The sequence below is a fragment of the Dendrobates tinctorius genome, unplaced genomic scaffold, assembly GCF_039654945.1.
Source record: "Dendrobates tinctorius isolate UK_male_01 unplaced genomic scaffold, ASM3965494v1 ptg000237l, whole genome shotgun sequence".
NCBI classification, from domain to species: domain Eukaryota; kingdom Metazoa; phylum Chordata; class Amphibia; order Anura; family Dendrobatidae; genus Dendrobates; species Dendrobates tinctorius.
In genome coordinates this window covers 825,683-837,436 of record NW_027361904.1, presented here as the reverse complement: position 1 = coordinate 837,436, position 11,754 = coordinate 825,683, and positions in this window count along the sequence as shown.

Sequence of the window (11,754 nt, the reverse complement as noted above, 5' to 3'; positions counted from 1 at the left end):
ATTTCCTGAAAGATTTATCATTCATAATATTTGTGTAATGTAATAAATAATTTCTCGCTTATTGATAACTCAATGGAGATGGAGGTCGTTTCCATAACAACATCTGTAAACGACGAATGAATAAACCATTATTTGTACACAATAATCGTTACATGTAAATTCTTGTCGCCAATTATGTGCACTTGACATAAAAAGAAATAAAAAATGGCTGGAAAGACAGATGTACTCAAAAATGGTACCAACAAAAATAAAGCTTATTATGCAAAAAACAATACCCCATTGAACTCTGTACTCCGAACAATGGAAAAAAAGGCTCTCTGAATATGATGGAGAAAACAAAAAGATTTTCTTGGGTAAAAGTATTAAAACATAAAAAGAAGAATGAGTTTATATTAATGCTCTAGGAGGAAAGGAGTAGGACAACTCAACCCAATGATAAAAAAAAAGGGTTTCCATTCTTTTCCAGTAGATCCAGTAGGGCATTTGATAGCGCTAGAAGCCCCAGGGGAAAAGAACCAACAGGGAGGTTTTCGGGGGACGCAAGGTTGAGGGTAGGGGGTGAATTAAAGCAGTTTCATCAAAGTTGGGAAGAGTTATCAAATACCAGGGTCCTTGGATGTATTAAAGAACGGTCTGAAACTAGAACTTCTCTCCTTCCCCCAGTACAAATTCCGGCAGACTATAACATGACAATAACATATTTAGAGACTCTATAGCGACGGGGTCTGTTCCACAGGACTGGCGCATAGCAAATGTGCTACCAATATTCAAAAGGGCTCTAAAAGTGACCCTGGAAATTATAGGCCAGTAAGTCTACCCTCTATTGTTGGTGAGATATGTGAAGGGTTTCTGAGGGATGTTATTCTGGATTATCTCAATGAGAATAACTGTTTAACACCATATCAGCATGGGTTTATGAGGAATCGCTCCTGTCACACCAATCTAATCAGTTTTTATGAAGAGGTCAGCTATAGACTGGACCAAGGTGAGTCATTGGATGTGGTAGACCTTGATTTTTCCAAAACGTTTGATACCGTGCCACACAAGAGGTTGGTACACAACATGAGAATGCCGGGTCTGGGGGAAAATGTGTGTAAATGGGTAAGTAACTGGCTTAGTGATAGAAAGCAGAGGGTGGTTATAAATGGTGTATTCTCTAACTGGGTGGCTGTGACCAGTGGGGACCGCAGGGGTCGGTGTTGGGACCTCTTCTCTTCAACATATTTATTAACGATCTGGTAGAAGGTTTGCACAGTAAAATATCGATATTTGCAGATGATACAAAACTATGTAAAGCAGTCAATACAAGAGAAGATAGTATTCTGCTACAGATGGATCTGGATAAGTTGGGAACTTGGGCCGAAAGGTGGCAGATGCAGTTTAACAATGATAAATGTAAGGTTATACACATGGGAAGAAGGAATCAATATCACCATTACACACTGAACGGGAAGCCACTGGGTAAATCTGAAATGGAGAAGGACTTGGGGATCATGCCGCCCGATATGTACCTGACGCTGGAGGCAGAGACGCGATGCTGAGGAGCGATTGTGAGGTAAGTATACAATACATTTTTGTTTTCTGTTCAAAATTAAATGGGTGAGGGGAGGGAACGATAATGGGAGGAGTAAGGGAGACTGCACATGATGTGGGGAGGAGGGTTAAAGGGGGACTACACATGACGGAGTAAGGGGGAGTGCACATGATGTGGGGGGTTTAAAGAGGGACAGCACACGATTAATTGGGTTTAAAAGGGGACTGCACACGAGTAACTGGGGGTTTAAAGGGGGACTGCACACGAAGGGGGTTAAAGGCAGACTGCACATGATTTGGGGTGGGTTTAAAGTGGGACTGCACACAGTTAAGTGCGGGGTTAAAGGGGGACTGCACATGATGAAGTGGGCAGTTAAAGGGACTGCACATGATGATGGGTGGGTTTAAAGGGGGACTTCCCATGATGGGGGTTAAAGGGACTGCACATGATGTGGGGAGGTGAAAGGGGGACTGCACATGATCTGGAGTGGGTTTAAAGGGGAACAGCACATGATGTGGGGGGTTTAAAGAGACTTCCCATGATGATGGGGGTTAAAGGGACTGCACATGATGATGTGGGGGTTTAAAGGTGGACTGCACATGATGATGTGGGGTTAAAGGGGGACTGCACATGATCTGGAGTGGGTTTAAAGGGGCACTGCACATGTTGATGTGGGGGGTTTAAAGGAACTGCCCATGATGATGGGGGTTAAAGGGACTGCACTTGATGATGTGGGGGGTTAAAGGTGGACTGCACATGATGATGTGGGGAGGGGGGTTAAAGGTGGACTACACATGATGTGGGGAGGGGGGTTAAAGGGGGACTGCACATAATGAAGTGGGGGGTTAAAAGGAACTGCAAATGAGGACAAAGGGTTAAAGGGAACTGCACATGATGAAGTGGGGGGGTAAGGGGTACTGCACGTGATGAAATGGGGGTTAAAGGGGACTCCAAGAAAGGGAATGTCCAGCTCGAGAATGAAAACCCAAAAGTCATTATCTCAGTAAATTAGAATACTTTATAACACCAGCTTGGAAAATGATTTTAAAATCCAAAATGTTGGCCTCCTGAAATGTATGTTCAGTAAATTTACTCAATACTTGGTCGGGGCTCCTTTTGTGTCAGTTACTGCATCAATGCGGCGTGGCATGGAGGCGATCATCCTGTGGCACTGCTGAGGGGTTATGGAAGCCCAGGTTTCTTTGATAGCAGCCTTCAGCTCGTCTGCATTGTTGGGTCTGGTGTCTCTCATCTTCCACTTGACAATACTCCATAGATTCTCTATGGGGTTAAGGTCAGGCGAGTTTGCTGCCAATCAAGCACAGTGATACTGTTGTTTGTACACCAGGTATTGGTGTTTTTGGCAGTGTGGACAGGGGCCAAGTCCTGCTGGAGAATGACATTTCCATCTCCAAAAAGCTTGTTGGCAGAGGGAATCATGAAGTGCTCTAAAATTTCCTGGTAGACGGCTGCGCTGACTTTGGTCTTGATAAAACACAGTGGACCTACACCAGCAGATGACATGGCTCCCCAAACCATGAGTGATTGTGGAAACTTCACACCAGTCCTCCAGCAGCTTGGATTGTGGCCTCTCCACTCTTCCTCCAGACTCTGGGACCTTGATTTCCAAATGAAATGCAAAATTTATTTTAATCTGAAAACAACACCTTGGTCCACTGACAACAGTCCAGTTCTTTGTCTCATTGGCCCAGGTAAGACGCTTCTGGCGTTGTCTATTGGTCATGAGTGGCTTGACACAAGAAATGTGACACTTGTAGCCCATGTCCTGGATACGTCTGTGTGTGGTGGCTCTTGAAGCAATGACTCCAGCAGCAGTCCACTCCTTGTGAATCTACCCCAATTTTTTGAATGACCTTTTCTTAACAATCCTTTCAAGGCTGCGGTTATCCCGGTTGCTTGTGCACCTGTTTCTACCACACTTTTTCCTTCCACTCCACTTTCCATTAATATGCTTGGATACAGCACTCTGTGAACAGCTGGCTTCTTTAGCAATGACCTTTTGTGGCTTCCCCTCCTTGTGGAGTGTGTCAATGACTGCCTTCTGGACATCTGTCAGGTCAGCAGTCTTCCCCATGATTGTGGAGCTACTGAAACAGACTAAGGGACCTTTATAAATGCTTAGGAGGCCTCTGCAGGTGTTTATTGCTAATTATTCTAATTTACTGAGATAATGACTTTTGGGTTTTCATTGGCTGTAAGCCATAATCATCAACATTAACAGAAATAAACACCTGAAATAGATCACTCTGTGTGTAAGGACATTATATAATATACGAGTTTCACTTTTTGTATGGAGGAAATGACATAAATTAACTTTTGATGATATTCTTATTGTGTGAGAAGCACCTGTACGTCTAAAGATTCTGGTTCACACGTTCAGTTTTCCTATTAGGCTGTGGATGAAAGGCAGTAGAAATTCAAAGATGGACCCCCAGACGAGCACAAAATGCTTTCCAAAATTTGGAAACAAATTGCACCTTCAGTCAGAAGTAATATCAGTAGCAATCCCATGTAACTTCATGATTTCTTTAATAAAATTTTGTGCCAAGATTTTCTCATTAGGTAAAGCAGTTAACTCAATAAAATGAGACATCTTGCTGAATCTGTCCTCCAGCACCAATATAGCAGTATTACCTGTCGACATGGGTAGATCATGAAAGAAATCAACTGACAAATGAGTACAGGGTGTACAGAGAATCGCCAAAGCTTGAAGAGCTCCAAATGGACGAGTATCTGGGGTCTTAGAACGCGCACAGACACTGCAGGCAGCTACATGCTACCGAACATCCTGGTGCACCCCAGACCACCAAAAACAATGAGTAAGAAGATCTGTGATGGCTTTACTACCAGGATGTCTGGCCAAGACAGACTCAAGATCTTCGCTTAAAACCTTGAAATGGAAATTCACAGGAACAAAGCGTTTACCTGATGGACAGGTAGCAGGGGCGTCAACCCTGAGTCTTTACGACCTCCCTCTCCAACTACCTCTTTCTGTAATACAGGAACTGATTCAATATTATTTCCTCCCCCAGGAAAACAAGCAGATAAGGTGTCCGCCTTAATGTTCTTATCCCCCAGCCTATATACATCACAAAAAAAGATGAATCTGGTGAAGAACAATGCCCGTCTTGCCTGTCTGGGTGTCAGACATTTAGCAGATTCCAAATATAAAAAGATTTTATGATCGGTGAATACCATGACCGGATATACTGCCCCCTCCAAAAAATTACGCCACTATTCAAAAACCCACTTTATTGTCAAGAGTTCCCTATTACCAATGTCATAATTTTTCTCAGCGTATGACAGTTTCTTTAAAAAGTAAGTACACAGACGCCATTTACTTGGAGACAATACAGCCCTGACCACGACTTCAGACACATCTGAGTAACGTCAGGCTGTATCAAAATCGTTGCAGAAGCAAAACATTTCTTTAAAGTTTTAAATGCCTCACTGGCCGGATTGGACCATTTGGAAAAGTCTGTCCCTTTCCTGGACATATCTGTCAGAGGTTTGGCCACTACCGAAAAGTTCTTCGTGAATTTACGATAGGATTTGGCCAAACCTAAAAACCTTTGTAAAGGTTTTAAGTCTTCAGGATGAACCCAATCCAGTACCGCCCTGACTTTCGCCGAATCCATGCTAAACCCTGTTGATGATAAGTAATAACCTAGAAAAAGGATCTCCCGGACCGGGAATATACATTTCTCTGATTTGACAAATAATTTATTGTCTGAGAATCTGTAAGCACTTCCTGACATGTACCTGAAGTGACTTGAGGTGAGGCAAAGAAATCAATACGTCATCAGGATAGATAACCACAAATCTACCTGCCAGGTGACAAAAAATGTAATTTACAAAGTTCTGAAAGATGGCGGGAGCATTAGTTATCTTAAACGGCACAACTAGGTTTTCATAGTGTCCTTCAGGTGTATTAAAGACTGTCTTCCACTCGAATGGAGGCATTGGCTGGAGGGGGCTAGGCATAGAGTAACTGTCTTTACTGATCACAAAGGTTTTACTGTATGTTGATCCTGGTATGTCCTCAACCCCTTTCCGACATTGAGCATAATAGTACACCCAAGTTGGACTCCCTTCCTTTGACGAGGGCTCTGGAGGTAAGCCCACATCTTTCCCGGCACATGTCAGCTGTTTTGAACAGCTGACATGTGCCCGGAACAGCTGCGGGTGGAATCGCAATCCACCCTTGGCTATTAACCCGTTAAATGCCTCTGTCAAATGCTGACAGCGGCATTTAACATGCGCTTCCAAATCCGCCCACCGGTGACTCTCGTCCCGTGATCGCCGGTGGGTTGGCATGACAACACACAAAGTCCAAAATCAATGAAAATCAATGTAGACTATTCTTATCAATGACTGTGTAAAGATCCATCTATTTTTTGTAACCCACCCAGAAATAAAATTAAATCACATCAGTAAGAAAAGCAGACAGCTGTGAGCTGGTGTTATTATTCTGGGAAAAAGCCAATATCCATAAAGGTTCCCAGACTATTAGGCTATGTGCCCACGTAAGCAGAATTTTCCTGAGAAAAACCGGACTTGTTCTCAGCAAATAATGAGTGGAACAAGCTGCCACGAGAAGCCCCAGCAAATAATGAGTGGAACAAGCTGCCACGAGAAGTGGTGAGTTCTCCTTCAATGGAAGTCTTCAAACAGAGTCTGGACAGACATCTGACTGGGATGATTTAGCGAATCCTGCTTTGAGCAGGGGGTTGGACCAGATGGCCCAGGAGGTCCCTTCCAACTCTACCATTCTATGATTCTATGTATACCATTTAACATACTATATAAGTCAGTAATAGTGACTTCTACATAGTGTATGTTTATCTTTGTTTATTGTGTGCTGATATGCTAATTGTGCAGTGTATTCTATAACCAGTTTGTTGACTTTGAAGGTAGATAGGGAAAGGCTGTCAGGGTGGACTGAAGGACACTGGGTAAATCTAAAATAGAACACATGCCTCGGGTATAAAAGAGACTTTTTTTCTTCTGGTTGGTGTGACTCTTCAGGATCTCAGCTCGGTACTTCGGACTCGGCTGAAAGAACACAGGACTGCTCTCGGTTATCTCCCTACGCTTGTCGTTACCTCCTCTCTGTGTGTTATCACAGGTGGAGTAGCGACCCTGGAAGCTCGGCCATAACATCTACCATTATCCTGGCAAGTCAGCGGAAGGGAAGAGTGAGACCCTGTAATATACACCTGGATCACCCCCAGGGCAAGTGTGGGGTTTCACTTACTCGGTACCGGGCCGGTGTCTTAAAGGGGAGGGTCGTGGTGGCGGTGACCCGGTCCATGGCCCTGGGCGTCCATGTAAAATAGGTGGAGCTCAGCTAACTCCCAGGCAGATGGAAAACACCCTTCTAGCACTTATAAAAAGAGAGAAGCCAGCACTGCTTGTGGTCAGAACGCATAACATGAAGTGCAATGCACATATTAACATCTGATTGTATTCAAAATGAGACATTTGGCAAAATATTGATCAATAAATTGAGCCACCCCGCCGCGCCAAGGCAATCTCATGTAGGGGGTCCTACTCTACATTTTTATTATTCACTGTGCCATTGCGGCCTCCTGAATGTTTTAAAAGCAAGACTATATCTAATGCAAACGTACCTGAAACATGTCTGAATCGCTCCCGTGCAGCTAGATGAAACAAGTGCAGATAAAGGCCAACCAGGTCTGAATATAGACATCTCAGGTTTGACCTCCACACACTGCCCGACCAGCAAACACAGATGAAGGGCGATGCAGGCTCAGACACAGGTGCACAAATTACATAAAGCCTGGGGCTTTCGTGTGCAGCTGTAGCCTACTTCGGGGACTCCATACAATCATGTCCCGGCTCACACACGTTGCTGCTGTGTCTTCGAGTCTTAGGTGGGAATAAAGTGGTCTCAACTTCTATTCCTCCGGTTTCTGCTGTGGGATCATTAGTATCACACACAGCCTCGGATACCAGCGCCTGGCCTTTGGCGCATTAAACTTAGGAAAGGGCTCTGCACTAGCTCCGATCCCAGTTCTCTCTCCTCCTCACATTCCATTCTTATCTATCTTCCTTCTGAACAACTGATCCTTCTTTCTTTCTCTTTCCTTGCTAGCAGCTCCAGCTTACAGGAGGCTGCTGCATCTACGTCCTTTCCCTCCTTCCCCCAGTGGGGGAACTGACTTAACTTCCCCTCTAGTGTAATCTAAACTCCACCCACCACCCAGCACCCTTCATGAACCAAAGCAGCTGCCATAATGGGTGCTCTGCTGTTCTAAGGTGTCTGTGCTGGATGTAGGTGCTGGAGTCTGGTCAGGTGTTACCATCTTACCTGGGGAGTGGGAACTACACCTCAGGAGGAGGTGCAGTACCTCTGTGGCGACTGAACCCTCAGGGGCGCCACACACCATCTTGGGGTAATTGCTGGGATTGTTCTGTTTGCTATTGTGTGTTGTGGTTCAATAAAGTATGGCCACAGTGTTTTACCCTAACCCTGTCTTTTCTGTGTATTGTATTACCCAAGGGGAGATAGAGCGGGCGTTCAGTGGTATGAGCCCTGGTCCATGCAGTCTTGCTAAAGGCAGCCGGGCCAGCGGACGAGAGCACCCACTGACCCCTGTTTCTCCACAGCACGCCGCTGTCAAATGATTTAAAGGGCTGGTCCACCCTTTTCCTGTAATCACCTCTCAACCAGTCACTGAGAGACCTGTGTATACTTAATGCCCTCACTTTCTTTGGGAGGTGCCTGGGCAACTTTGTGCATTGTTCTAAGTTGCCCTTTTCAGGTCCCAGGCCAGCGCCTGCTTGTTCAGCGTTATCTTGCCTTGTACTAATCCCAGAGGCGTAGCTAGGGTTTTGGTTCAAGGGGGGCGAAACTTCTGAGTGGGCCCCTAACCAGAGAACCTCAGCAGAACCACGCTGTTGCCAAAAATGATCTATATATAAAAAGACCAATATTGATATTACCACCATATGGTCAGTGGTAAATAATACCAGTCCTACAGAACATATAATAGATTACAGCAGAGATACAGATAGTGTTTTACCGCCGACGTTCTTTCTGATGGAATCGTTCACTTTTCCCGTCTTTTCCATCTGGCTCAGACCGACATGACAACTCCTCCAGCCAGGACTCGGCTGCAGAGAATACAACAAAGACACATTTCACGTCTCATATTTTCAGCACTGTCCCCAATGGGACTATTCTCAACCTGCACAAACTTCTCATCCTGCCGATACCCCATTGCTGAGCCGCTGCTGTCGTATGTGTCCCCATTACTGCTTTACTGCACCTGATACCCCAATGCTGAGCCCCGCACACATTACATACAGGTGTCCGCTCCGCACACATTACAAACATGGCTCTGCTCCGCTCACATTACACAAGCGGCTCCGCACACACTATACATGCGGCGCCCCTCTGCACACATTACACACGCGGCTCCGCACACATTACACACACGGCTCCGCTCAGCACATGTTACACACGCGGCTCCGCTCAGCACACGTTACACACGCGGCTCCGCTCCGCACACATTACACACGTGGCTCCGCACCGCACACATTACACACGTGGCTCCGCACCGCACACATTACACACGTGGCTCCGCACACATTACACACGCGGCTCCGCTCCACACACATTACACACGCGGCTCCGCTCCACACACATTACACACGCGGCTCCGCTCCACACACATTACACACGCGGCTCCGCTCCGCACACATTACACACGCAGCTCCGCTCCGCGCACATTACACACGGCTCCGCTCCGCGCACATTACAAACGTGGCTCCGCTCCGCGCACATTACACATGCGGTTCCGCGCACATTACACACACGTCTCCGCTCCACGCACATTACACATGCGGCTCCGCTCCGCACACATTACACACGCGGCTCCGCTCCGCACACATTACACACGCGGCTCCGCACACATTACACACGCGGCTTCGCTCCGCACACATTACACATGCGGCTCCGTGCACATTACACACGCGGCTCTGCTCCACGCACATTACTCACACGGCTCCGCTCCGCAGACATTACACACGACTCCTCTCTGCACACATTAGTTTCATAAGTTTCTGGGTGTTAATGGCCTGTATATTTCTAAAAGTGTGGAAAGTGGTGGTGACCTGGGCGGGATGGCAGTTCTTGATAGAGAATGATAGAAGGTTGTGGTCAGAGAACGGGAGAGGGGAGTTTGTGAAATCATCCACTGAGCAAAGACGGGAGAAGACCACGGTATCACACAGGATAGGATTAGATACACGGCTCTGCAACAGGACGTGCCAAAGGAGAGGACATTTTAATTCAAAGAATTCTATTCATTCCATCTTATTTGCCTTTTGATTTTAAACGCCTCCAGTTTCCAGTTTGACTGGCATTTGCAATGTCCATTAACAAGGCTCAGGGACAGTCCTTGAAAGTAGTAGGGATCGATTTGCAATCTCCATGCTTTTCTCATGGTCAACTGTACGTGGCCTGTTCAAGAGTTGGAACTGCCAAAAATCTGTTCATCTTTGCACCTAAAGGAAAAAACAAAAATTTTGAAATGTATGCTCAGTAAATGCACTCAATACTTGGTCAGGCTCCTTTTGCATCAGTTACTGTATCAATGCAGCGTGGCATGGAGGCAATCAGCCTGTGGCACTGCTGAGGTGTTATGGAAGCCCAGTTGCTTTGATACCCTTGGAATTGCTGAGGCTAGTAAGGAATCCTTACTAGCCTCAAAATCCCTATCAAAGGTTTATCAAAACCCTAGTCCATGCCCTCATCATCTCTCGCCTTGACTACTGCAACCTCATGCTCTGCGGCCTCCCCTCAAACACTCTCGCACCCCTCCAATCTATTCTAAACTCTGCTGCCCGACTAATCCACCTGTCCCCCCGCTATTCCCCAGCTTCTCCCCTCTGTCAATCCCTTCACTGGCTCCCAATTGCCCAGAGACTCCATTACAAAACCCTAACCATGACATACAAAGCCATCCACAACTTGTCTCCTCCATACATCTGTGACCTCGTCTCCCGGTACTTTCCTGCACGCAACCTCCGATCCTCACAAGATCTCCTTCTCTACTCCCCTCTTATCTCCTCTTCCCACAATCGCATACAAGATTTCTCTCGCGCATCACCCCTACTCTGGAACTCTCTACCACAACATATCAGACTCTCACCTACCATCGAAACCTTCAAAAAGAGCCTGAAGACCCACCTCTTCCGACAAGCCTATAACCTGCAGTAACCACCGATCGACCAAACCGCTGCACGACCAGCTCTACCCTCGCCTACTGTATTATCACCCATCCCTTGAAGACTGTGAGCCCTCGCGGGCAGGGTCCTCTCTCCTCCTGTACCAGTTATGACTTGTATTGTTTAAGATTATTGTACTTGTTTTTATGTATACCCCCCTCACATGTAAAGCGCCATGGAATAAATGGCGCTATAACAATAAATAATAATAATAATAATAATAATAATCCTGACTTTGCCATCTCCTTTAGGTCTATGTCTGTTTGGGCTGCGTTGCTGGACTTGTGCAGGACTTTCAGCCCTATAGGTACATATAGGGACGTTCTCCTGTTTAGCCACCCCTGTATCATGCTGGACTTCTACAGTTGAGTACCATGTGCATTTCACCCTTATGTTTGCTGGACTTATGCACTTTAGTTCTGTGTGCATGCTGATTAATTACATCGTGGGACTGCCTCATTAATACGGTGTACTTACTCACATATCTGCTGCTGGACTCCTACTTTCTGTGCCTTGTGCACACTTGAGTATTAGTACTGTTGGACTGGTTATTATTAGCGGTCATACCCCACTCTTCAGTCACTTAAGACATTTCCATATTGCAGGAAGTGCTCTGGCTGTTTTGCTTTACTTACATCATTCCATATCGTGTTGTTTTTGTTGCAATTGCAGGAAGTGCTCTGCCTGCTTTGCTTTACCTGCATCATTCCATATTGTGCTGTGTTTCTGTTACTATTGCAGGAAGTACTCTGTTTAGTTTTGTCACTCTTGTGAAATATATTATTTACATCAACTTTGGTCTCAGGCTCATATTTTCCCAAGCAATCAGATTCCATAGTACCCATATAAGTATTACAGGCAGTAGGCAGCCACATCGGCCCCCATTTTAGGCCAGTAGAAATGCTGGGCTAGCCTGGTCTTGGTCTTAGCAATCCCTAAGT